The 25,916-nt window shown below is 42.1% G+C and overlaps 1 protein-coding gene across 6 annotated transcripts in view; it reads left to right on the top strand.

The window, feature by feature from the left end:
* Positions 1-5,520: 5,520 nt before the first annotated feature.
* The window catches only part of ACSL4 (acyl-CoA synthetase long chain family member 4), a 90,501-nt gene continuing 70,105 nt past the window's right edge, over positions 5,521-25,916 (top strand). For 4 of the 6 annotated variants that reach the window (XM_070066415.2, XM_008272873.5, XM_051827237.3 and 1 more), the window contains exon 1: positions 5,547-5,725. The gene's annotated coding sequence lies outside the window, so the exon portion shown is untranslated. Of the gene's footprint in view, positions 5,726-25,916 lie in introns of all 6 variants that reach the window. The other 2 variants (XM_051827238.3, XM_070066417.2) reach the window with 2 other exon arrangements.

A 25,916-nucleotide genomic window follows, 5' to 3' on the forward strand; every position in this document is an offset into this window, starting at 1 on the left:
TGAACATTTAAAAGAAATATGTTACATTGTAAGATGCCCCCCTTGGGTTACCCAAAAGGTGACTCTTGATTATTCAAATATATTGCTAAAGATTTCCTATTTGAATTACAATAACTTGGTCTATACTGCATGCCACATACTGTGGTGTCCAGCGGGAGCAAACAATGTTATTAGGGCATTCTAGTTTGAAAGATTGCTTTGAATAAATATCTGAAAGTTAAATCAGAGTAAATACTTATAGTTATTGGGTCTGTCCATTACACAGATGGTGTTAGCAAGGGGGATTGAAATGAATGGGGATTAGCTTGGTGTTTGGACAATGATTTTGAGAATGAAGTGGCTGTAGACCGCTTCTCAAGACGTTAACCCTTGGCTTTTAAGAAAGTCCCTCAATAAGAAGAATACAGAGCCCTTTCTGGTACTAGCTTCCTGTTTTCTCATCTGTAAAATGGGGAGGTTGAACTTGGTAATTAATCGTCCTTATTTTCTACATATATGCCATAAATCAGGCAGTTCACAAGCATTATTTTATTTAATGCTCCTTCAGAAGAACCTTAGGAGTGAGGTACCATTATTATCCCCAGTTGACAGAAGAGGACGCTGAGGCTTGGAACGGGTTTATGGAAGTTGGTCCAGGGTGCTTGGTCTCAGAGCAAAGTTCATATGATTTCTGTCCTGCCTTTAAATGACCTGCTAGCTCTAAGAGTTAACGACTGAGTAAAGGACATTTTAGATTTTTGTTGTCCTTCTACTGCCCTTTTAAGAATAGGATGTATTGGAATCATTTTGTATATGTGAAAGGGAAAGGAAAATAAAGAGAAATTTAAGGTGTATTACGGGCTGGTCCATATTGGCATTGGTTTGAGTCCCAGCTGCTCCACTTCTGATCCAGTTCTCTGCTGTGGCCTGGGAAAGCAGTGGAAGATAGCCCAAGTCCTTGGGCCCCTGCACCCACATGGGAGACCCTGAAGAAGCTCCTGGCTCCTGGCTTTGGATTGGCCCAGCTCTAGCTGTTGTGAACATTTGGGGAGTAAATCAGCGGGTGGAAGACCTTTCTGTCTGTCTCTCCCTCTCACTGCCTGTAGCTCTACCTCTCACATGAATAAATAGATCTTTAAAAAAAGGTGAATTATGAGGTTGATGTTTCATCTTTTTTTTTTTTTTTTTTTTTGGACAGGCAGAGTGGACAGTGAGAGAGAGACAGAGAGAAAGGTCTTCCTTTTCCATTGGTTCACCCCCCAATGGCTGCTGCGGCCGGGGCACCATGCTGATCGAAGCCAGGAGCCAGGTTCTTCTCCTGGTCTCCCATGGGGTGCAGGGCCCAAGCACTTGGGCCATCCTCCACTGCACTCCCAGGCCACAGCAGAGAGCTGGCCTGGAAGAGGAGCAACCAGGACAGAATCCGGCGCAATAACCAGGACTAGAACCCGGGGTGCCGGCGCCGCAGGTGGAGGATTAGCCTAGTGAGCCACGGCACCGGCAGATGTTTCATCTTTTGCCTAACAGAAATAGGCTTGAATCATTATAGACAGCAGGCAAAATTATACCAAAGGTAATTTTTTGTAAGTTTTATGTCAATCACAGCACCTTTCATTTGTCCCTGCCTTAAGGATAACAGGAACATTGTATTCTTTTTGTAATTTCCTTTTCAGGAAGGTGGTTAAGTCAAGTTTCAAGGGTAACTGTGGAATAAGTTACTTGGGATAAGAGTTACTTTTAAAAAAGACAAGGAATGAGTTTCATCAGAGGAACTGAAATTAAGTTACACTAAGTTACATTAAATCCTGCTGGACTCAGTGCTAATGCTCTTGGGAAAGCAGGGGAAGATGATCCAACTGTTTGGGTCCCTGCACCCAGGTGGGAGACTCACAAGAAGCTCCTGGCTTCTGTCTGGAGCCATTTGGGGAGTGAACCAGTAGACGGAAGAAACCTGCCTCCCTCCCTCCCTCACTCTCTCTCTCTTTGTAACTCTACCTTTCAAATAAATATATAAACTATTTTAAAAAACAAAACAAACACACCCTGCTGATGCTTTGATTTGGATGGCATTAACTTAATAGATTTATTTGCAAAGAAAGATCTGACTTTTTATAGTACTGTGTCTTCCATCCAGGCTCATTAGATATCTTTCCATTGTTTTGGTCTTTGAAATAATTTAAAAACCATGAAAACGTATTGGAATGTAAAGAAACAGCTATTTGAAAAGATGAACCATTGCTGAAAAATAACATTTAGATCTGGCTACTATGCCTTTAATCATTTTTGAAAGGAGTGGCTTAGGTTATTATCTGTGTTCGCAGTGAGATCATCTGACGCCTAGGTTTCTGATTTCACCAGTTGTTTTAGACACACCACTGAAGACAATATTTGGCCTGGTTATTGGGTCTACAAAAATGAGATCTCTTAATGGCAAAACTTAACTTGTCTTTGCAAATATTATTTTAAGGTCTTGCTGCTTGTAGATGGACCACAGGAGGAAATTATTATTGGACAAATCCATGAAATATGTTTAACATGCAAAGGCTTGTTCCACAGTCAATGAAGAACAGTTGCTTTCTGCCCTGCCATAAATAACTAATGCCAAGAGCAGTCTGGCTATCTATTTCAGCTTCTTATTACAGAAGAGTAAAATGGGCAATGCCTGTGAACAGAGACATCCTGTTAAATTCTATTTAGCTTCCACCGGTTTCATTTCCATGCCTTCAATGCTTCATGTTGTATTTTGAACCTACCAATTGCATTGTACATTTCCTGAACTCTTCCATTTCTATCTATTTACATGTTCTGTTTCCAATTGGATTGGTAATTCTGGGTAGGACTCATTGCTGAGGGAGCCTCAGGTCGTGGATAGCACCCTGGTCTGGGAGTCATGTGGAGTGTGGTAGGAAATCCAGGCTTTGTTATCAGTTAGGTTCCTGCTGGACAAGTCATTTAACGGGCATCTGTTTCTTCATCTGTCAAATAGGGACAATTACCTCGTGTCTTCCTAGCTAGTAAACAATGTTGCAAATGTTCTCTCTAAAATGTCAGACAGCTGCTTGGGGAATGTTTTGCCCCTGGGAAGCAGTTCTTGGAGCATTTCTGATGACTAGAAATTAAACAAGGTTTGTTTTGACCCTGACACAGTCCAAACGGAAAAGCTAGAAATAGCGTGGATATACTTTGTTTCCTTTTTGGAGATGTAACTCTTCTTTCCTCTTCACCCTGGGTGTGGTTAAATGGGAGTAGAAAAGGTGAGATGTGGTAGGTGATAAAGACAGCCAGACATGCTTAAGTGATGGCAATCCTGATCATTCAAACAAGTTTCTTGATGTGATAAATATCTCTGTATTACACACACATGCATATACATATGTATGTATCTACTGTATACAGTTATGGACATTCAAACAAAAACTGAGAGCTTCAGGAGCTCCTGATTCTTTCCTTTATACCTTGTTAAGTTCGGCGAACTTCAGTAAGCTGAGCACTCAGTGTTCAGAGGAAATGACCTAATTGAAAATGTCTGGTCAAAGAGTCTGGTAATAGAGGAAATGGGCAAAAGTGCTATTTAATTACATGTTCTTTTCTATCTTAGCCCAATGGATTGATTTATGTGTTGCACTGGGTCTGTACTGTGCTTACATTTTAATCCCACAACTATATACTAAGTTTCCTCAGGAGGGGGTGATCATTCCTTCCATTCTTTTGTGTTAACTTTAGTATAGTTGACAGTGGTCTGCATATCATAGGTATCCAGTGAATTACATAGTTGACAAATGATTACTTATTTCTGATATTACAACAGCATCTTGTAAAATAAACATGACAATTAAACTGGTTGTTTGAAGTCTGGAATTTTCTAGGTCAGTCTTTAAAAAGGAAGCTACATAACAGCCATAGCAATATTTATAGGTATATCATGTGTAAGTAGGTGGGTCTGTTGGACATTGAGTGAGTAATGTCTTCGGAGTAGCTAGCTCTGTGCTCTCAATCAACCACCAAGAGTGTCACCTTGGATGCTTATTAAAATTCAAATTTCTCAGGCCCCTGCCTCGGCTCACTAGGCTAATCCTTCGCCTTGCGGCGCCAGCACACCGGGTTCTAGTCCCAGTCGGGGCGCCGGATTCTGTCCCAGTTGCCCCTCTTCCAGGCCAGCTCTCTGCTGTGGCCAGGGAGTGCAGTGGAGGATGGCCCAGGTGCTTGGGCCCTGCACCAGCATGGGAGACCAGGATAAGTACCTGGCTCCTGCCTTCGGATCAGCACGGTGCACCGGCTGCGGCAGCCATTGGAGGGTGAACCAACAGCAAAGGAAGACCTTTCTGTCTCTCTCTCTCACTGCCCACTCTGCCTGTCAAAAAATAAAAAGTAAAAAAAAAATCAAATTTCTCAGTCTCACTGCTATCTCAGTCACAATATTTAGACTTTGTAGCTGTGGGTATGCACATTTTAACAAGCGTCCAGATGATTCTGATATACACTGAAGTTCAAGAACTACTCTAGACCGTAATCCCGCATGACGAGACATACATGAGGGTATTTCAAAAAGTTTGTGGAAAAACGGAATTTTTTTGTTGCAAAAAATTTTGAAATGCATGTATACACACACACACACACACACACATACGCGCGCACGCGCGCATGCACTCACATGAAGACACACACAACTGGCAATCCTAAGGCAAAGTGGAAAGCAGCAAGGTGAAGTAAAATGTACATTATGAGTCGAACGCTAATCCACCATGATGCATCAGAAACTGGATGAATACGTGACACTTATCTCTTAGTGATGTGTTCTCTGCAGTTTGTCATAACTCATTTGCAATTGCGGACTGAAGTCCTGAGCCAGTTCGTTGGAATTTTATTTTCGGCAGCTATTTCTCAAATTTTTTAGGAACAGCATATGTAGGAGCGGCTTACAAGCAACGATCGGGGCCAGTAAGATGTCACAGCTCTTTTGCCAATTGTACCCTCGTGGAAATGGAAGGCAGACCGTGCAAGCCCCTGCATCCTTGTGCTACCTTTGGAGTAGGAGGCAGAGGAAATCTTAAGTGAGAGACAAGCTAAAAGGATGAGAAGCATTAGCGGAGGCTTCCAGGAGCTGGATGCCTTCAGTTAAAACGTGTTAAGATCTCTCTCCAAAGGAAGAGCAACGAGGTCCAAAGATGAGTATCTTTAAAGGGCAGCTGGAAGATGACCCGAGGGGAACTTTCATCCTAGGGTGGAGTCCTGGGAGCCAAGCGCGGGTGCGGGCGTGAGCCTGTTTGGCATCTCTCGGCAATTAAGCGCAAGGACCTACGGAAACACTCGCCTAGGCTGCCTTCGAGCCCGGCAGCAGCGGCAAGCCGCGGGGAGCCGTTAGATGCCCGGCCGCCCCGCCTCGCCCCTCCCTCGCCCCTCCAAGCCCGCTCTGCCCCGCCCCCCCCAGGCTGACGTCCTCGGCGAGCCGGGGCGGGCGCGTGGGTGGGCCGAGTCTTCTGCTGCCTGCGATTCGGCCGGCGCAGCCACACCACCGCGCGCCCCCGCTCCGCCCGCCCCTCCGGGCCCGTCTTTTCCGGGCTCGCGCCGCGCCGCGCCCCGCCTCCGCCGGCTGTCCGGGTGCGCGCGCGCCGCTGCGGCTTTTTTCTCCGGCCTCCGCCGAGCGCCACTCCTCGCCCCAGCGCTAGCGGGCACGCGGCTGCTCTCCGCCAGCTTCCCGAGTGCCCGGCGCCTGCTGGCTGTTAAGACGCGGTGGGCTGCGCCTCCGGTGAGTAACTCTGGCTGGGGAGGCTAGCGGCCCCGGCACCCCTATCTTTCAGCCTCAGGACCCCAGCTGCAGCGGGGCCAGAGCGTCTCACCTGAACAGGGAAAAGGTTGGGTGGGCATTTCCATTCTTGGTATCGGCTCGCTTTCTTTTGGAGGCCGGACTATCTACCCGCTCGTCTTGCCTTGGGGGCGGGAGGATTCCGGGGTCACTGTACTCGCATCTGTTTCTTTCCCGCAGAAGTGGGTCCTACAGACCCTTGCCTGTCTCTTCCTCCCGCTCGCGGCACCCGGAGGACCAGAGTCATCCTCCTAGTCGGGGTACTGGGCTTTGCCACGAGGCTTTCGAGGACAGTACATCAAGTGCTCTCTAGACCTCCAAACGACCTTTAGGGCGCCCCTAGACCTCAGCTCCATTTTGGCCCCTCCCACTCGCTCCTGTAACCGAGGGCTGGGGTCTTTCTGGCCTTAGAAGCATCTGCCCATGCGAATTCGACCCATGGATGCACTGGCTTCCGATATCCTTGTAGCATCCATACCTTTAGGTACATTAGAAAAGAGCTAGATTCTAGCAGAAGCATGCTCCACCCCACCCCCCACCCCTCCCGTTCTATCTACATCCCTGCCTTCAGTGGTACTGCTGTATATTTAGTATTAGATTTATTCACTTCCTCTTCCTCTCATTTGAGCGCCTGAAAGCACTGTGGCTGATGTCTATAGGCATACAAGAGTCTAAGAGACTATGACTCATTGCCTAACCCCATCAAGGGGTTACATATTTGAAATAAGACGTCATTTCTCCTCTCCACTCCAGCATCTCCTCCTTCAAAGGCATTTTTTCCACCCTCTTGAAATTAACTTGCTTCGTTTGCTCTTTTCACCTTAAAGAAAAGTCAATCATTGCTCTGAGAAACGACTGTGAGATATAGAATAAGGGTAAAATGCACTGAAATGAATCCTGTTGAAAAAGTAAGCAGTTTCTTCTTACTGGCTAATGGTTTAATCGATGGCTCCATTTCCTCTTCTGCAAAAATAAGGATGTTGGAGGAGGACATAACAGGTTCCTTCTAGTGTTGTGATTCCAGGATCTCTAAATTCAGGCTTAGCATAAACATGTTGCTGCGTAAGTGTAGATTTCACCTGGTTAAAGCCCTGTTTTCCTTAGTTGCTTATCACTTTAGTTTTTTCTTTTGCCCCCAACAAGAAAGCCTTGTCAGTGTTTGTGATACACGGCAGCTAGTGGAGATCCAATTGCAGTACCGCCAAGGAACATACCAATCAAGATTTTACTGGTTTAATGCATGCCTCATCCTTAAATTGTAAAATTGCTCATCTTTTCCATTGAAGCTGCTGAAAGCATGACACGCAAGACTCGTGTTAGAATTAACAGTTAACTCGCTCTCTGCCATTTAACCTAGAAGATGAAACATGAAACTGTCAGGATCTTTGTGCCTTACACCTCACACCTTACAGATAAGGTACCTTGTTGTCCTCATAGAAGTAATTCAACCCCTAAAAATCTATAGCTATTACTTATAGCAATTAAGAGGCTGAATAAATTCAGGGTGCTTTTTAAAAAACCCTTTTATGAAAAATACAAGTGATTCAGATTACGATGTTTGAGTATTTTGAGTAGGAATGAAAGGAGGGGAGACAGAAGATTCTTACCCATTCGGTGAAAGGAGACAAGAGTTGAGACTCTGGAGAATCATAGATATCAATCCCAGCTCTTACTAGATGTGCAGGTATAACCTTGAACAAGTCACTTTTCCTCTAATTTTATGCAAAATCTGTGAAGGGTCTTCATGGTTTGGTGGAATCCACAAGTCCCCCAATAGAAATGATGTATTCTTAGACTCTGTGTGTGTGTGTGTGTGTGTGTGTATTTGTAATGCAATTTGCTTTAAGGCTATGTCATAAATCTTGTTACACTGATTGTTTAGAATGTTTTTCTCAAAGATGTACAAGATTAATTCCAATTTAGATATACTTAGTTCTTAATTCATCCTGATTAAGTGGGTCACTATATGAAGAAGTCTGCAAGTTAGAAATGTTTTACAGAAGTTGGTTATTTAATATCATTCACTTCTGCTTGCAAGTAAAGTGTATATCAAAGTTTTTTTTTCTTACACATTCAAGGCTTTTAGACATTTGTGAGGGAATGTGCCTTATGACTATAATTAGCAAGGAACTATAAAAATATGCACATATCTCATTCGTTTATTCATTGTTCCAGCCATTCTTTTCCTTCATCTGTTATTTATTTCATGTTAGGTCCTCATGATTTGATGATTAAAAGGACAACTCTTTTTTTTTTTTTTTTGACAGGCAGAGTGGACAGTGAGAGAGAGAGACAGAGAGAAAGGTCTTCCTTTGCCATTGGTTTACCCTCCGATGGCTGCCGCGGCCAGCGCACTGCGCTGAACCGAAGGCAGGAGCCAGGTACTTCTCCTGGTCTCCCATGGGGTGCAGGGCCCAAGTACTTGGGCCATCCTCCACTGCACTCCCTGGCCACAGCAGAGAGCTGGCCTGGAAGGGGGGCAACCGGGACAGAATCCGGTGCCCTGACCGAACTCTTACCCTGTGAGTTAGTTCATGGTGTTCGATTATGATGTTCGATTATGATGATGGTGGTGGGGGTGATGGAGAGGTAGGTATACAGACAGTTTATTTTTACTGAAAAAAACAACAATAATAGCCAAATCAAGTCTATGAGCAAAATCCTGGGAAAGTTAAGACTCCGTAGCAGAGGGGAGATCATTACTTTTATTGCCTGCCTTGACTTTCAGTTGCCTAGCCTTTAGCTAAATAAAAGCTTTTTATTTTTCCACACCTGCCATTGCCTGACCTTCTATACTCTTTGGCTTTCTTTCTCTTTTAACTTTTGAATTTTGTGACAGTTTTAAGAAATAATACCTCATATCTAATCTCCACCAATGGTAACATTGTGTATAACTGTAGGAAACATTGTGTGTATAACTGTAGGAAACATTGTGTATAACTGTAACCAGGAAATTGAAATACTCATGTTTGCAATCCATGCACCTTACACGGATTTCACTAGTTTCACATGTACTCATTTGTGTGTATGTGTTTAGTTCTATGCAGCGGTATCATGGGTGGATTCATGTGGTCGCCACTACAGGCAAGGTACAGAGAAGTTCCCTTACCAGAGGATCTGTCCCTTTGCACTTTAACAGTCACACCCATCTCCCTTCCTCCCTGACTCTTGGAAACCACTGATCTGTTTTCTATATCTAGAATTTTGTTAGTTCAAGAGGGCTGTTTACGTGGAATATAACCTTTCAAGTGGGCTTTTCTTTAGCTTCAATCCCTGGGGATTCACACGGGGACTATATCCTTTAGCAATAGTTTGTTCCTTTTCATTGCTGAGTAATACTCTGTGGTTTGCACGTTTAAACGTTCACTTGTTGACGATTATCTAGTATTCCAAGTTTTTTTTTGTTTTATTTTGATTTTTGGTCTATTGTGAATAAAGCTTGTATGAACAGTTGTGTACATGTTTTTTTGTGTGAACATTTATTTCCATTTTTCTAGGATAAATGCCCAAGAGTACAGTTGTTGGATTGTATGGTATTCATGTTTAGTTTTTTAAAAAATATTTTATTTATTTATTTGAAAGTCAGAATTAAGAGGGAGACACCGAACCACCCACTGGTTCACTCCCCAGATGCCTGCAACAGCCAGGACTGGGCCAGGCCAAAACCAGGAGCCAGGAGCTTCATCTGGGTCTCTCATGTGGGTGGCAGGGGCAGAAACACTTGGGCCATTTTCCATGGCTTCTCCCAGGCCATTAGCAGGGAGCTGGATCAGAAGTGGAGCAGCTGGGACACATATGGGCTGTCAGCATCACAGGTGGTGGTTTAACACGGTATGCCACATCGCCTGCCCCTTAGGTTTAGTTTTCTAAGGAGCTGCTGTCCTGTTTTCCACAGTGGCTGCGTCATTTTACATTTCTCCAAGCAAGGAACAAATTTTCCTCATTCTTGCCAGCATTTGGTGTTGTCACTAATTTTTTTTTCCCTTACTCTTAGCTTTCCAGTTGTTGCATTTCCCCATCTTTTCATGTGCTTATTTTCCATCTCTGTCGTCTCTACAAGTGAAATGACTGTTCATGTCCTTTTCCATTTTCTAGTTGGATCTTTTATAACTTGAGTTTTGAGAGTTCTTTATGTATTCTAGATACTAATCCTTTGTCGGATACATGGTTTGAAAACATTTTCCTGGATGGAAGCTTGCCTTTCCAACCTCTTCACAGGAAGGCTTTTAATTTGGATATTGTCCAGTTTAATTTTTCCTAATGTTTCTGTTTATGGACTGCCCTTTGGGTGTCAAAGGGTTTTTGTATACTTTTGTTATTTAATTTTATTCTTTTCTGTTCATAATACACTACCCATGATTTCTTTCTTTCTTTCTTTTTTTTTTTTTTTTTTTGACAGGCAGAGTGGACAGTGAGAGAGAGAGACAGAAAGGTCTTCCTTTTGCCGTTGGTTCACCCTCCAATGGCTGCTGCAGCTGGCGCGCTGCAGCCGGTGCACCGCGCTGATCCGAAGGCAGGAACCAGGTGCTTCTCCTGGTCTCCCATGGGGTGCAGGGCCCAAGCACTTGGGCCATCCTCCACTGCACTCCCGGGCCATAGCAGAGAGCTGGCCTGGAAGGGGGGCAACCGGGACAGAATCCGGTGCCCCGACCGGGACTAGAACCTGGTGTGCTGGCACCGCTATGTGGAGGATTAGCCTATTGAGCCGCGGCACTGGCCCCCATGATTTCTATGAGCAGTGTGAGCAGTTTTTCTTTGAATGATCCTGCAGCTCACATGTATTCTGTGAGCAAGTGGTTTGGTGGTTTAGAGTGTGAACACATACTCAAAGATGCTCTCACAGTTTTAAAATGGCTGCCATCCCTTTGTACCATAAAATTCAGTATCTTCCTCAAAAATCTATCAGATGCAACATAAAATTTGTATTTTAACATTAAATGGATACACAATGTGTTCAGGAACTTTTTTTCTTTTTGTTTTACTTTCTAACAAAAATATTTTGGCAAAACTGTATAGTTTTTCATCAAGGATTTTGGTAAGTAATCCAAAGAACAAACTTGTGTTCTCATTAAATGTACTTTGAAAGTCTATGTCTGCATTGCAAGCAGTGAAATTACAAGCCATGACCATGTATTTAGTAGACTTTATTCACTATTGATTATTGGAATAATGAACAAGATTGTTGACTATCTAGATTCCATATGTTTCTTTTAGAAAGACTACTTAACATTCATTATAATTGGTTTCTAAAATAAATATTGGCTGCAAGGTGATACAATTTTGTACTTTTTACAAAATGCAGTATGTCTTTTTTTAGTGTTTTATTTATTTTTATTTTATTGGAAAGACAGAGCAACAGATTTACTCTCCAGATGTCCACAACAGCCAGGGCTGGGCCAGGCTGAAGCCAGGAGCCAGTAACTCAATTTGAGGCTCACGTGTGGGTTGCAGGGCCTCAAGTTCATGAGCCACCATCTGCTGCCTCCCAGGATGTGTATTAGCAGAAAGTGGAGTTACAAGCAGAGTAACAGGGACTTGAACCAGGCACTTTGGATATAGGATGCAAGCAAGCATCCCACGTGGCAACTTATATTGTTGTGTCAAATGTTCACCCCTGCAGTTTGGTATTTTGAAAAATGTGTATGTTCATATTATGAGAAGAACATATAGGAAAAGATTGGTGATTAATTTTGAGAATATTCATTTCTACTTGGCAGTGCTGAAATTACTACTTGTCTCTCCAGTACTTAACCAAATTTACTCAAATAAGTGTACAACTAGGGTGGTGGATTTCTATTGAAAAAGATTAAACACTGGTATAAGGCAGGGGCCGGCAAGATATTGCCTGTAGCCAAATCCTGCCCACCATCTGTTTTTGTAAATAAACTTTTCTTGGAACACAGCCACGTCCATTCATTTATGTATTATCTGGCTACATTCACAATAGAGTGTCAGAGTTTAAACAGAGACCTTATGGGCCACTAAGACTATTTCATCTCTGGATCTTTACCAAAAAAGTTCGGAAACCCCAAAGATAGGGCAGCCTTTTAAGTTAGTGATTTTCTGTGTCGTGTAGGAAACATAACAGAGTCTGCCTTGACTTTTTGCACTTTTGGGCTCTATTTCCATGGGATATTGTGCTTTAGAAGAGTGAATTTATATTTTCCTAAGTTTACAAGGTATTAGTTTAACAGCCTTGTTATGGAGTGCATAGACACTTGGGAAGGTTGATTTTTGTTGTTAAATGTGGCTTATTTTAATGTGACTACATTTAGAGGGGTGGCAGCTAGGAAGATTCACAAGGAGGCCCGGGTGGTCCTGTTGTACTTTGGAGATCTGTTATGAGCCAGAGTGGAAATGAAAGAGCTGGACATGGTAGCATTTTTACTCCTGAAACTTTTATGTGATCTTTCAATATATAGTTGTATTAGCCTGTCAAACTGAACTTAGACCATTGGTTTATAATTTTGTTTGCATAGCTTGTTTCTTTCATAAGTTAGAAGCTCGAATTTTAGTTCTTTTACATGCCATAATATGTTGTTGGAATTGGAAATTGAGTTAGGACCGTGGGTTCTGTATTTGGAAAGAGAGGAATCTCTAGCTCTTATCATATACAAAAATAAGGATGTATAAGTGCTTAAAAATATGTCTGTATTTTTTAAAAAAAGAAAAACGTCAGGGAAGCCTATGGAACCATCTCAAAGTTAAAAAGGCAATGGCAGACTGGGCAGAAATCACTTACATATATGCAGTAGTAACCTTAATTGACTTCCACTTACCTAACTCACCATATTAAATGATGGTCTTCATTTCCTTTGTAGAATACTCTGCGCAAGGCCACTTGATATCAGTAGACTGGGCTCCACTATTTCAGCACACTTGTATCCTCACCAGTAGAACAGATTTTTTTTTATTACTAAACCTGTATATGTTGATTATACTTGTTTTCTTAAGCACATAATTTGTTTAATATTCTATAACCTGATAAAATATAACTAGGGGAGAATCAGAGTTATTGCACCTTTACTGATGAAATTAGATGAAGTCTGAGATTTACTTCCTAATATATGGAGGTAGTGTGGAGAATGCAGGTATAGTGAATGGGTAGATATTAAGGAAACACATTGAGCACAGGAAATATGCTGAAGTTGGGTTATAGCTATAGTAGGTTCATTTTAATAAAACGAGTGTTTTGGCAAGAGTTTGGCAGCAAGTTGCTAAAAAAAACTGTTAATTAGGCATTGATAAGACAACTATGAAAGATTTGTGTAAAGTAAAATCTAAAAGGGTTCTGAATTCACTTAGCTATGTAAATATTTTAAAATTTTTCTGGAAGTTTTACCTTAGCAATTCAATTTACAATCAGTAGACCTGGAGTTAAAGGAAAAGGCCTTGGCCTCTTGGCACCACATTAAAAGTTTGGTGAATGAGTGTACATTTGCTGGTGATAAAAATGAGTGAAGATAAAATGAAATGTTTGTCATGTACTCTTTTTAGAATTACTAACCTGAACTGACCTTTTTAATGAACTAACTGTTTCAAGTCACATTAATAAAATGGCTTCTGCCATATGATATCCATAAATACAAACAGTTGCTTTAGATCAATAAGAAAAAGGTACCCATTAGAAAAGGTGGCAGAGGGCTATGATTTGGCATTTCCCAGGAAAAGAAATAAGAATAATGTGTTAAAAGATGCTGAAATTCACTGTAGTAACTTGAGAAATGCAAATGATTTTTACTGTTGGCAAAAACTAAATATACTATCCATTTTTAGCAAATGAGCATGCTCGTCCACTGTTAATGAGAGTGTACATTGTACAACTTTTTGATAAATAATACCAAAACCCTCATTTTAAATTGTGCATATACTTGACCCAGCAGTTTTTTTGGTAAAACAATTCTAGCAGAATTATCTGCACACGTATATAAAACTCTGAGGAAGATTTCACTGTAGTGAAATTGTTCATGGTGGTGGAAACTTGGTAGCACTCTGTCTACCAGTAGGGGGTTGTACTATGGAATACTTTACAGCTAAAAATCCTCAGACAGAATTATATATGTATAAACTAACAGTGAGAAGTATGAGGGGAGAAGCCACAGAACAGTTGTATACCATGATTCCACTTATCTTTAAACAAACAAGCTCTTATCATGTGTATTGATAAATTGCAGAAGCTAAATAAGAAGTCTGATTGATACACACCCAGATTAGTAATCCCTAGAGGAAAAGGGAGTGGTGTTAGGGGAAGGTAGTACAGGGATACAGTTACTTCTTATCCTAAGTAATGCTACAATGTATGTTACAATTTGTAATTACTATTTTGATAGTATATATGCAGATTAGTAATATGAAACATTTGCACACTGGAGGATACATATAATAGGATTCTTTCATTAACAACACTGTGTTAGAAATATAAGACATTGTACTGAATGAGCACTCTGGGATTTTTTTTAATGATTTTTCCATCATTGAAATACTTTTTGGTATTTTCTAAATTTTCTACAACAGAGAAATATAAAGAATAAAAGCACCATAATCCTGTATGTTTATGCTTATATGCATACATGTTTGTGCATGTAGATATGGATACTTGCATGCACATTTACACATATACAATCTTTGTACATAAATGGCTTCTTACTGTATGCACTGATTTGTGACTTTTTTTTAAAAAAAAGATATATTTATTTGAAAGGCAGAGTTAGAGAAGGAGAGACAGAGAGAGAGGTCTTGCATATGCTGGTTCCCTCCTCAAATGGCTGCAACAGCCAGGGCTGGTCCAGACCAAAGCCAGAAGCCAGGCACTTCCTCTAGGTCTCCCACATGGGTGCAGGGGCCCAAGCACTTGGGCCATCTTCTGCTGCTTTCGCAGGCCATTAGCAGGGAGCTGGGTCAGAAGTGGGAGCCGCTGGGACAGGAACCCGTGCCCATATAGGATGCTGGTGTTTCAGGCAGCGGACCCACCCACTATACCACAAGGGGAGTCTTGTGACTTACATTCTATAATTTCTAATTATTATGTTCATCTGTCAGGGTCGGTAACTCTGTAACAGTGAAAAAGGCATCTGGTGTGAAGAGAACAACATTGTGCCATGTAAATATAGTGTTTTGGTTAGAAATAGCTGGTTTTGAACAAATTATAAACTTTTTTTTTTTACAGGCAGAGTTAGACAGTGAGAGAGAGAGACAGAGAAAAAGGTCTTCCTTCCGTTGGTTCACCCACCAAATGGCCGCTACGGCCAGCGTGCTGTGCCGATCTGAAGCCAGGAGCCAGGTGCTTCCTCCTGGTCTCCCATGCGGGTACAGGGCCCAAGGACCTGGGCCATCCTTCACTGCCCTCCCGGTCCACAGCAGAGAGCTGGACTGGAAGAGGAGCAACCAGGACAGAATCCAGTGCCACAACCGGGACTAGAACCGGGGGTGCTGGTGCCACAGGTGGAGGATTAGCCTAGTGAGCCACAGTGCTGGCCGCAAAGTATAATCTTGAAAAAAGTTATGGTCACCAAAAGTAAATAACCAAGGAATTTTTAAGTTCTTAATATTGAACCAGGTCAGTTCTCTTTTGGCTTTAACTATGAATGCATTACAGTCATGTGTTGATTAATGGTGGGGTGGCACTCTGAAAAATGCATCCTTAGGCACAATTCTGTCACTGTGGGAACATCACAAAGTGTACTTTATACAAACCTAGATGGATGGCATGGCCAGCTACACACCGGGTGTACAAAACTCTATGTGTTACACTTGTATGTGACTGACAGTGCAGTGCCATTTGCACTAGCACTACCACAAAGACATTGTGCTAAGAGGGGGCTTTTATCACTAGGCAGTAGGAATTCTTCAACTCTATTATAACCTCATGGGACCATGAATTGTGTATATGGACCATCATTGACCAAAATATGGTGTAGTTCATGACTATTTAAATTCTAATTACTGGTGATACGTAAGCAATATATATGAAAATGTCATTAGGAATGTTTTGTGGAGGTTGATTTTGGTGGAGGTTTTATTTATTTTGAAAGGCAATGAGAGAGAGACAGATCTTGCATTCACTGGCCAGAGCTAAGTCAGGCCAAAGCTAGGAGCTGGGATCTCAATCTGTGTCTCCCAAGTGGGTGTCAGGGAACCAGGTACTTGAGCCATCACCTGCTGCCTCCCAGGGTATGCATTAGCGGGAAACTGACATAGGAAGCCCAGACTCAAAACCAGGCACTGTGCTGTGAGATGCTGGTGCCCCAAAACAGCATCCTAACTCCTGTGCCAAACACCTCCCACCCCAATGAGGAGTTTCAAACTGAACCTGAATGGTTATTTTTGTTCAGAGAAAAGCCACCTGCTGTGATTAGTTTTTGGTTAAAGATGTATGTATGTATAGTTGTATTTTTTTTTTTTTTACAACTTACAATGGTAAAAATAACCTTGGCATTTCTAGTAACATGAATCTTTGCTTATGATGTCTTGGTTAACAAAATTGAATATGAGAACTATGTTGGAGGACCAAGTTTGATTTAGGCAAGTAGGTATAGATGCTGCTTTCTCTCACCATCTAGAAGTATTTTTATTTATTTATTTGACAGGTAGAGTTATAGACAGTGAGAGACAGAAAGGTCTTCCTTCCATTGGTTCACTCTCCAAATGGCTGCTACGGCTGGCACTGTGCCGATCCGAAGCCAGGAGCCAGGTGCTTCCTCCTGGTCTCCCATGTGGGTGCAGGGCCCAAGCACTTGGGCCATCCTGCACTGCCTTCCTGGGCCACAGCAGAGAGCTGGGCTGGAAGAGGAGCAACCGGGACTAGAACCCAGCACCCTTATGGGATGCCGGCGCTGCAGGTGGAGGATTAACCAAGTGAGCCATGGCGCCGGCCCCCATCTAGAAGCATTTGTTAAACAAATCCAGGGAAGAGCCATTACAGTCTCTGGATTTGTGGTTGTGGGACTGAGGGATAAAAATACCTTACTTTATGCTGAAGACTTTGTTTTGATTGTTTCCCACAAATTCAATGGCACATTTTAGGAAGGGAGATTCCACATTGTAGGTAATGGCATAAATATGAAGGCACAGCATAGCTACTCACGTTTTTGTTATTGTAATTGAAACAGCCCTTATTCTCCAAGGCTATCTGCCTCTTGGTCCTTTTGGAGTTGATTTCACAGCATGAAGGTTTTTCTCTCAAAGTTGCTGTGAAGTTGGCAGATCTCAGAGGTGAGGCAGGGTCAAAGTTCATTTCTCACTTGATCAATGAAAGAGGCATGTGAGATGATACTGTTAGGTTGTTAGAAATGTGTGGATTCTCCTGGTTGTAATGAGGTGAGTGCAGTGGGAAGCATGGTGTAATCTCTGTTTTCTCTTAGGCATTCTGTTTATTACCTTTAATGCGTGCGTGAAGTGTTTTCACAGCACGAAAAAGTAATGATAGGGTTGGGATTGACCACTCTCTGGGAACCCCTGAGCAACTGAACATCAAAGCAAACCTGGAGAAATGGGCAGAGATGCTGCTGCTGAGGTGGTGCTCAGAGGAGAGTAGTCATTTCTACTTCTCACATGAACTGGAAATGGAAAACATCCCTCAGACGGGGAGCAGGAACATGGCGAATGAACTTAAAATGCATTCATGGCTTTGAGAAGTAAGAACTAGCGCTAACATTGCATGGCATGAATCCCAAAGATGCTATGATCCACATGATCACTAAAGATAATGAAGTTGAGAAGAACCTTAAAAGAGTAGTTGAGAAACCTTTACTGAATAGTAGAAATGGGCAGAAGTAGCCATAGTAATTGTCCGATGTTTCAGACACAGCAGAGCAAAGCAAGCCAGGAATATTTCTCCACCTGGAACAGTAGAAACATAACAGATGTCGGCACAGGTCAATAGCAAGGTCAGTCTAGGAGAGTTTCAATTCTTGGGTGCAATGTTTGTGACGTGGATAGTGTCAGGAACCAAAAGAAGATCCAAGAGATTCTGAGACTCACTAGAGTTTCTTCTGTGCCCAGTTTCTTACAGGCATAGATTAGAATTTCTGTGAAGCAAGTTCTTTCTGTAACCTGGAAACCAGAAAAGGCAGGGCTCAGGCACACTGTTGGTGAATTATAGCAACCTACAGATGGGAAGCTATGTAGTGTTTATTTCCTCAGATAAAAAGAAATGGCCAGTATTAGCATATTCATTCAAATACAGTTGCATGTTACACATTTTTAAGCAAAATGACTGACCTCCTGAGTTTGTCATATAACTCAAAATTCCCCACAGAAATTTTTTTTACTCCTTAGATTTTGTTTTCAGTGTCAAATATAAAAGCCAGGGTTTTTATGTGGAAGCAGTTTTTTTAAAAAATTTATGTACGTATGTGTCACTTAATGGCATGGATACATTCTGAGAACTGCATAGTAGAGGCATCATAGAGTGTACTTAAACAAACTAAGATGGCTGCAGTGTTACTGAAAAACAGGATATTACAGGACCACTCTCTATGTATAGTCAGTCACTGGCCAGGACCTGATTATGTAGCACTGGACTATATCAAGAGATTAAATATTAAAATATAGGAGAGTCGCTTTCCTTACGAATATTCCCCCAAAGCATTCAGTAGTTCCCCCTTATATGTGGTTTCATTTTCCATGGCTTGCAGTCAACCACGGTCTAAAACTATTAAATGGAAAATGCCAAGAAAAAAGCATTTCATAAGCTTTTACACAACTTTTATTACAATATAACTGTTATATTTTATGGTTACTTGTTAAGAATCTTGTACTGTGCCTGATTCATGAATTAATCTGCCATAGGTATGTATGTGTAGAAGAATGTATGGTATGTAGGGTTTGGCATTATCTGAGGTTTCAGGCCTCTGTGCATGGAATGTGTTGGAATATATCCCCTAATGGGGGTGGGGAGCGATAGTACTTTATTACAGATTTTATCCCTTGAAGACTATTCTACAAGAGACAGCCCCAAAATGAAAACCTTCATGGTGAATCCCCCACCTTCTTTTATATTCCTGTTCTGAAATGGATTTTCCCCACATCAGTTGCCGCTCAGCCATGTGTTTGCACTATGTTCAGGCTTGGATTGGGTAGAACTCAATGACCAGTGATTCATAGTCACAGAAGGACAAATAGTGTTAGTTTAAAAGGAACTTGCATCAGCCCTCCCAGGCTGGCTGGAACCCTAGCTCAGCAGGGATCACCCTTAAGCTGCTGTAGGCATAAATGCACTACCAAGGCCCAGTGCTTGGGAGGAGAGCACCCTGGTGGTAGAATAGCTCCCCAAACTCTGTCTTACCTCTGGTGTATACTGCAATTTTGCCATTGTTGTTTGGTTGCATGCGATGTTTTCTGTGGCGTGACTGGCCTATGATTGCAATGCTAACAGGGAGATGGGAGATCTGTTGATCACAGATTTCAAGACAGCTGCTGTTTTCCCCCAAACACTGCTAACCCCAGAGACCATAGGTTTTTCTTTTTCGCTGTTTTTGTTTAGCTTCATGGAGATAAAATACTTAGCAACATTGTTTCCAAGTATGATTAAGGCCCTGCTGGCAGGAAAGAGGAGGTGGGTTCTGTACTAGAGCATTATCAGACATGAAGAGGAAGTGGCAGTGAATTTGTTTTACAGCCAGAATGTACCTCGAGTTTTGAAAACCAGGAATATCAAATCCGGTTTACACTTTAGAGATGTATTTTAGAAACAAGCTGTGGCCTGTGGGGTTCTAGAATGCAAGTAGAATTCTGAGCAGCCCTGCAGTGTTAGTTTGATTACAGTCTACAGTCAGAACCTGCAGAATTGAGGAAATCTCGTATCACTCTCTTTCAAAGGTGGGAAGATTGTTGTATAACACTTTGTGTTACTTTAATGAGATGTAAGCAACTCATTTTGAAGCAGCTGATTTGGGTTGAAAGTATTGTTTTTATTTTTTATTTGGGACATGGAGATAGAGACAGAGTTCTGCCATCTACTGGTTCACTCCCCAGATTCCTGCAACAGCTGTGGTCGTGCCAGGCCAAAGCCAGGAACCTGGAATTCATTTCTGGTCTCCCCCATGGGTGGCAGGGGTGTAAGTACTTGAGCAATTACCTGCTGTCTTCCAGGGTGCACATTACAGGAAGGAATTAGAAATGGAGCTGGGTGGGACTCCAACCTAGGCATGCCCATGTGAGTTGCAGGTGTCTCATCCCCCAAAAGTAGTTTTCAAACTAGAGTGATTTCTCTGATTTTTTCATTATTCTCAGCAAAGGTAGCAGTAAAGGTAATTTTCTTTGGTCTTTTTCCGCGATCATAACATTTTGTCATGAAATCAGGGGAGAATGTTTATTTTGCATTGGGAGGAGTGACTAGGAATTTTTTAAGGACAGAAAATTAGTTATTAGGTCGACTTGTGACCTCTGCCTCTTAAGTTAAAGAAAATCAGTGATATTCAAAGTTACCTAGTTGGGTTGCGTAAAATTGTTCTGTGGACTAATCCTCTAAACTTTGGGAATGTATATGCAGCTTGGACCTTGGCCAGCTCTGGAGCTATGTCCTGCTATTGACAGACCATTTTTCCTTGCTTTTACTGGCACTGGTTCCTTGCTTCTGAAAGATCAGGATGTTGCCTGGGCTTGGCATTCCATCCTGAATCTGAGTCGTTCTTTTCTACTTTCAGGCATAGCAGCCCTGGAAACCGTAAGATAGGGGTATGGAAAGCTTTTTGATAACTACCTTTCCTATTTTTTTCTAACAGTCTGGCCTATAAAACACTGTCACATAACTATCAGAGGTCAAGATATGTGGTAAGAAAGAATATTTCGAAACTATCCTCTGTGTTGACATTAGTTTTGCTTTTGAAGAAGAGTAAGCAGTAGGTTGCTCCATATATATGAAAAAGCAAACTACCTTTTATCTTTTACTGCTGTTGACATTGTTTGCAGATGCTTTAAGGAAGAGTGGATTGCTACCAGTTTAAAGAAGATATGTTTTAGATTAAATAAACACAGCTGAAAAGAGATCTTAAAGGCATATTCCATTGTAGATGCAGCAGAAGCTAAATGCATTAGGGATACATGGGTAGTATGAACTAGGAGAAAGTGTCAACACTTGAAATTGCAACACATTCTTGGCTGACCTTTGTGTGAGATACGTAACTCCCCTTCCTCAAACCGTATTTCATTGAGATGAGAAAAGACTCCTGCTCTATTTGGGGATTTTTGTACTCTGACACTTTTCTTTAAATCTCTGCTTATGCTTCTTAATTTGGAACTGTGCAAAAGTGCCTTGTATTGAGGCATAGGTAATGAAACCGCATTGGGTGTGTCTACAGTGGAACTAGTTTCAAGTTTTATGCTTGCTGAAATAGTATTATAACCAGACAGGGGTGTTCTTCTTTGTATCAGCTAGCTAGTCAGTAGGTAAAATTCTTTTTTTTTAAAGATTTATTTATTTATTTGAAAGTCAGAGTTACACAGAGAGAGGAGAGGCAGAGATAGAGAGCAGTCTTCCATCAATTGGGTCACTCTCCAATTGGCTGCAATGGCCGGAGCTGCGCTGATCCGGAGCCAGGAGCCTCCTCTGAGTCTCCCACATGAGTGCAGGGGCCCAAGGACTTGGGCCATCTTCTACTGCCTTCCCAGGTCATAGCAGAGAGCTGGATGGGAAGTGGAGCAGCGGGGTCTTGAACCGGTGCCCATATGGGATGCAGGCACTTCAGGCCAGGGCGTTAACCCGCTGCGCCACAGCGCCTGCCCCTAGTAGGTAAAATTCGTCAAGACATTTAAGTTTCCTTTTTGTCTGCATTTTCCTTTCTTTCCTCTGTTCTTTTAGAACCTCACTTTCATCCTTTAGCTCTGCATGCTGCTTTCTGCACCAATATTTGAGGGAAGTGTTTCTTTTTAATTCACTTTTAGACAAGGCAGCTGATACCTAAACAGTAACAGGTCTAACTAGATAATCCCAGAGGGTAGTTATTACTATTAACTTTTTTAAAAGTCTATATAGACATCTGGTTGGGCTGTTGTTATAGGATTGAGATTTGCCTCATTGATGACTCTCCTTTCCTATTATATATCTCACTCTCTGTGTTAGTCTCCTGTCCACTTAAAATATTATCCATTGGACAATAAGTTCCATGAGAGCAGAGCACAGCGTACATAGTACATTCTCACTGAGTATTTTTTGTCTGTTTACTTATTTTTATTTATTTGAAAGGAAGAGTGACAGAGAGAGACACACAGGGAGAGGTCGTCAATCTGCTGGTTCACTCCCCAGGTTCCTGCAATGCTGAAACAACTGGGGTTAGGGCAGGAGCCAGGGACTCCATCCAGGTCTCCTACATGGGTGGCAGGGATTCAATTACTTGAGCCATCATCTGGTGCCTCCAAGGTGCATTAGCAGGAAGCTGGATTGGAAGCAGAAGCAGGCCTCGAACCAGACACTCCAGTATGGAATGTAGGCATTCCAAGTGGTGGCTTAACCTCTATGCCACAACACCTGCCCCTCACTTGAGTATTTTTTGAGCAAATGCATGCACTACACCTGTGACTACCCAGAAGTTGAGAGACTAGAGTCTAATGAAGCAAAAGGATGGTCACTGGCTGCACTTTTAATGCCTTCCCTTCTCAATCAACATGTTATTATGGAGGGCAGTCTTTAGCAGTGATGTTTACAAAAACCAAATAAAACAGACTTAACCATTAGTTTCCTGCTTCAGGGACTCTGCCCAGTAGGGTGACATCACTTTCATATTTAGGAAAGGCCACGTGATGTGACTGTCTTTATAACTTCTGTTGAAATGCTAGAAGGTATGGTAAAGAAGTTTTATTTTAACATATTCTTGCTTATATGTATATCTTAACTAAATGTTTTCCTTCTAGATTTTTTAAATGTTATCTTAATACATTGCTTCTTGTTTTCAAGTAAGTTTTTTATTTTAGAATTATTTTAGATTTATAGATAATTTGTTAAAGATAGCTTAAAGGGTCTGTATAATCTGTATCCAGCCACTCTCCTCCAAACCCCAATGTTTTATATTACATAATACTGGTGCAATGTGTACTTATAGCTAAACTATGGGATTTATTTGAATTTACCTAGTTTTTCTATCAAATTCTTTTTTCTCTGTTCTGGGATCCCAAATTATCATGTATGTTGGTGTGCCTGGGTTCAAGTGACTAAGTAAAAGGCCAACTGTGTGTATGATCTGAACCTTTTTCTCTCAAAAAACTAGAGATATATGACATTCTGTCATCAGTAACAATGACTCAACAAGCCAGTGATTCTAAATATATCTATATTAGATTGAACCATTGGACATCACTACTTTTATACATAACAGAGTTTTGACTCTTGACAATTGTATATGCTTCATCCAAATATTTTGAAAAACCGTTCAAGATTATTTTGACCCCTTTTCCCTTTCACATTTTGAAGAGTTTCTGCATTTATTTTTTTTACTTTTTATTTTTGACAGGCAGAGTGGACAGTGAGAGAGAGAGAGACAGAGAGAAAGGTCTTCCTTTGCCGTTGGTTCACCCTCCAATGGCCGCCACGGCTGGCGTACTGCACTGACCCGATGGCAGGAGCCAGGTGCTTCTCCTGGTCTCCCATGTGGGTGCAGGGCCCAAGCACTTGGGCCATCCTCCACTGCACTCCCTGGCCACAGCAGAGAGCTGGCCTGGAAGAGGGGCAACCGGGACAGAATCCAGTGCCCCGACCGGGACTAGAACCCGGTGTGCCGGTGCCGCAAGGTGGAGGATTAGCCTATTGAGCCGCGGTGCGGGCAGAGTGTCTGCATTTAGAAACATGAGTTGACTTGAATCTTTGACTGGGCAAAAATGTTGGTAGCTGTCTCTGATAAATGCAACATCCTCAAGATCTATCCCCATTTAAACATTTTATTTTATTTTATTTGAAAAGCAGAGACAGAGAGCCTCTAAATTGTGTTAGCAAGAAGCTTGAAAGGAGAGGGAAGACTGTCCTCACTCAAATCCAAGCACTCTTGGGAGTCCCAGGCAGTTGGCTTAACTGCTGTGCCACACACCCACTCTGACGATTCCTCCTTTTGATGGCATACACAGAGAATCTGAACTCTAGTGAATTGAATCTGCCCATCAATATAATGAATATAGACCTCTGGGTTTTCAGCCTAAACTGTAAGCTAGCCTGGTGGTTTGGTTCTTGTTCCTGGTTCCTTATCTGTAGTGGCTAGCCAGGGCCACTGGTGCCACCCAGTGGCACCTTATAGACAAGCCACTGATATTGTCCTGTCACTGCCTTATCAAAGACTGTGACTTTCCCCCAACTTGTATCTGCTTATTTATGGCCCCATTTTGCTTTTCTTCTCCCCACCTATACCATTGGCACTTAGGGGTTCTGGTTAGGCCAGCTGATAATTGTCAGGGGGATAAACTAGCCATATAATGTTTCTGTGTGCTGGCGCTGTGGCTCACTTGTTAATCCTCCACCTGCAGCGCCGGCATCCCATATGGGCGCCGGGTTCTAGTCCCGGTTGCTCCTCTTCCAGTCCAGCTCTCTGCTGTGGCCCAGGAAGGTAGTGGAGGATGGCCCAAGTGCTTGGGTCCCTGCACCCACATGGGAGATCAGGAGGAAGCACCTGGCTCCTGGCTTTGGATCGGCGTAGCTCTGGCCGTGGTGGCCATTTGGGGGGTGAACCAATGGAAGGAAGACCTTCCTCTGTCTCTCTCTCTCTCACACTGTCTATCTGTCAAATAAAAAAATGTTTCTGTGAACTTCTTTTTTAAATAAAGGCTTTGGAATGTAGTGTATGAAATAATAGGTATGGACACACTGAACACACTGTTCCTCACTCTGCTTATGAAGTCATGGTTCTTACCCCAAATACATGTTACGTTTACATTCGGTCAGAACATGGCATTTCTCATGGTTAATGACAAACCCCTCGATGTGTGGGAGGGAGGAAAGCGGTTCTGCATATCTCAAATGAGGAAGAATCATGGGCTTCTAGTTAGAATGAAAGATTTAACCTGGGAATCCGCCTTTGGTTTCCTTTCTCTATAAGTATGACTTGTTATTTCAGCCCATGTTCATTCAAGAAATATTTATAAGCATCTGCTGTGAACCTGTACTGTGCTGGATCCGGGAATTATGACTGCCATTATAGACATAACCTCTAACTTTAAGGAGTTAACAGCCTATTAGGGGAATGCTGTGCTATAGTGTGCTTTGAGGGCAAATAGCAGGGTCATCTAACATAACATAGAAGGTCAAAATCTTCAAGTTTCCCGGTCCCGCGATCAACTATTTAAAGTTTCACCTTAGTCCCAGTAGATAGTACTGTTATTCCCTCCATTGTGGCAGTTGAGGCAAAGAAGTTAAATAATTCATCCTAGATCACCTATCTAGTAAGTGACAGAGCCAAGAATTAAACCCAGACCATCTGGCTGTGGCATTATTGGCTCCTAACTACCATACCAGACTGCTGCTCCGCTGGGCCATGATGTTATACCAGAGCTTTCATGTCTACCTCATCCTACTAATCTGTGAATTTTGTTTTCCCCTTCTGATGGGCCATTTAAAATAAAATCTTTCTTAGTGAACTGAATGTTAGGCTGTACTGACCACATACTACTCTAAGAGCTGGAGTTTGCAGGATTGGATTAGTTTAGAAAAACTTAGGTTTGCTTTAGTCTTTTACTATTGATTAGAAATCAAATACGTTGACATCTAACCCTAGTAACTCTAGGGTTACTAACCCATATTTTCAGAACATTACAGAGGGGGAAATTTTAAGTTGTTTTTTACAAAAAATAAGATCATTGGAAATGTATTTTTCCTGCAAGGCTAGAATTATTTTGATTATTGATGTTAACTTGACAGTATCCATTTCTTAGTTTAAAGGACTGTAGCCTTTTTTTTTATAAGATTTTATTTATTTATTTGCAAGGTAGAGTTACAGAGAAAGGGAGAGACAGAGAAAGGTTTTATATTTGCTGGTTCACTCCCCAAATAGCTGCAGCTACTGGAGCTGGGCCAATCTGAATCCAGGAGCCAGGAGCTTCTTCCAAGTCTCTCAAGTGGATGTTCCACTGCTTTCCCAGGCCATAGCAGAGAGTTGGATCAGAAGGGGAGCAGCTGGGACACGGCACCCATATGGGATGGGTGCAGGCAGTGGTTTAGCCT

The sequence above is a fragment of the Oryctolagus cuniculus genome, chromosome X (assembly GCF_051225735.1).
Source record: "Oryctolagus cuniculus isolate XC-2025 breed Fujian yellow rabbit chromosome X, ASM5122573v1, whole genome shotgun sequence".
Taxonomy (NCBI): Eukaryota; Metazoa; Chordata; class Mammalia; order Lagomorpha; family Leporidae; genus Oryctolagus; species Oryctolagus cuniculus.